The sequence below is a fragment of the Corvus moneduloides genome, chromosome 10, assembly GCF_009650955.1.
Source record: "Corvus moneduloides isolate bCorMon1 chromosome 10, bCorMon1.pri, whole genome shotgun sequence".
Lineage (NCBI taxonomy): Eukaryota > Metazoa > Chordata > Aves > Passeriformes > Corvidae > Corvus > Corvus moneduloides.
Window position 1 is genome coordinate 26,868,028 of NC_045485.1, and position 2,438 is coordinate 26,870,465.

The following is a 2,438-nucleotide window of genomic DNA, read 5'->3' on the forward strand; positions in this document are numbered from 1 at the left end:
CGGCTGCTGCCTGCCGAGCTGGGCTGGCCTGGCCGTCCCCAAACACTCCGGGTGTCCGGGGTACACCCACAGCCCACAGCCCCCCGGCTTCCCACGGGAACAGAAGCGCCACTGATGGCCCAGCCAGCCCAGCAGGTCCCTCTCGGCCGGGCCACCACTGGTGCCACCCCCGCAGGGCCACCAGCTCCCCGAGGGGCTTTTCACAACACACGGCCTTGCCCAAAGGTGTGTCACCGCGGCGATCCCGGCAGCGACACAGCGAGATCCTTATCGCAGCCCCTCCTTTGTCACCCGCTTTCATCCCCGAATTCTCCACCGGTGACAGCGCCGAGAGCAGGGCGAGAGGCACGAGGAGGATTTATCGGTTCCACGGCGCCCTCGGGGACAGGGCCAGAGGGTGCCCCGGGTGTGGGCACAGGCAGAGCCCGGCTCAGCACGGAGTCGGGCACTATTGCACCATCCCGGCCCGCAGGCTGTCACCGCACTCGTGTCATTTTAACAGGCACAGAGCGAGAACGGGAACAGAGAGCGGGAGCAGCCCCTTGGCAAAGGCGGGATCGGGCCCGTTCTGGCCCAGTGTCCCTCTCAGGAGCAGGATTTAGGAACAGGCAATTCCTCAGGGCTCTGCTCAGGTGGCCCTCGAGCAGCCGCTGCCGCGGACGGCGCTGCCCTGGCGCACGTAGGAGGCAATTAGCGTAATTAGGGGCACGTTCTGCCCCTGCCCAGGGAACTGGAAGCCGGGAATGATCCCACATGAGCCCGGGGCGCTGCGGATGGACGATGGAGGGACAGCAGTGCTCAGCTGGCCGGGCACGGCAGCGCGGTGACGGTGACACGGCTGCGGCCCCGGCCCCGGCCGGGATCCCCGGGATCCCCAGGGAAAAGCCGTGGGGCAGGCTCAGGTGGCACAGAAGAGGACACCAGGCTGTGTCACCCAGGAGGAGCCGCCGGTGTGCTCAGCCCTTGCACGGTGGCTCAGACACTCAGCGCGTTGTCACGGAAACACCGTAAATATTGTCAGTGCATTGGCAGCGGCGTCACGGAGCTCCCTCATCCCACAGCCCCAGGGAAGTGAGAAGGGGAAGGTTCAGGCACACCCTCCCCGGGAGTGTCCCTGGGCAGGGGCTGCGGAGGAGAAGGACTCAGAAAAGCAAAACCCCATTACAACATCCAAGGAAAAACCACAACTGACTTCCTGCCTGTGGAAAGTGGGAGGGAAGACAAACTCCCCCCTCTGAGCAGCTGTCCCACCTCCCACTCCCATCCTGTTCATCCCAGGCCCAGCCTGGTCAGGAGCCTCGAGCGAGGGAACAACTCAACACAAACCCACAGGAACAGCAACCCTCATTCCAAGGCTTTGGCTCTGAAGTGAATCAAAAATCTCCATTCTGAAGCCACCACAGCCCCCAGTGCAGACCCCCCTGAGCTGCACGGACACCCCCAGCCCACCAGTGACCTCACCTTTCCTCAGCCACCCTCACCCCTCCTCCCTGGCCCCAGTACCTTTCCAAAGCCATCCCATGGGATGTGAGCTGTGGGCAGGAGCAGCTCCAGGTTGCACACCCCAGCTGGGAGCTCCCATCCCACTGTGCCAATGTCCCCACCCCCAGTGTCAGCTCTGCCAGCACTGCCAAGAGCCTCCAGGAGATTGGGGTCAACTGGAACCAGCTGGTTGTGTCTTCCCCCTCTGCTCACCTGCAGCTGAGCTGACCTACAGGAAACCAGGAGTGATCTGGAGGAGAGGAACCAGCAGTGGGGTGCTGGTGGGAGCAGGGGATTCTCTCCCATGGCAGAACACGTTTCTGTGAGGCCCCAGCAAGCAGATGTGGAGCAGGCTGTCCCAAAGCACAGCTCCAGCCAGGCCCAGCTGAGTTTCAGGAGAGCCCCAGGACACTGAGCCTGAAGGTCCCTTCCCATCCCAGGGAGCCACCTGAGCCCCACAGGAGCTCCCTGGAGGGCAGCGAGGGCTCCTCGGCCACACCTGTGCTACTGCAGGAGCCTCGAGAGGGAGACACCCTTCCTTGTAAAGGTCCCAGTGAGGACAGGGCACCTCAGGTACATCCAAACCACAGGGCTTGAGGTGAACAATTACAGAGTCAGTCCCACCCCAACAAGTGACAGACTGTGTGTCCCAGCAGCTGCTGGGAAGCCGTCCTAGGCTTTAAACCCTCCCCACTGACCATGCTAATCTCTTCTGAATTTTCGAAAACGAGCTATTTGTGTTCTCCTGTTTAATAATGCAAAGTATGAGCAGGGGGTAGTTTTGTGCTCTCTCTCCCAGTCTCTCTGAAATATGATAATACAAAGTAGTGGTTGGGAGAATGTCTAATTTAATATCCTTGGGATGAAATGTGGTTCTGATTCCCTAGAAATGGCCATGGTGAAATTCTGAGATCAGAGTGTAACAGGCACAGAACGCCACTGAAATGACACCCACA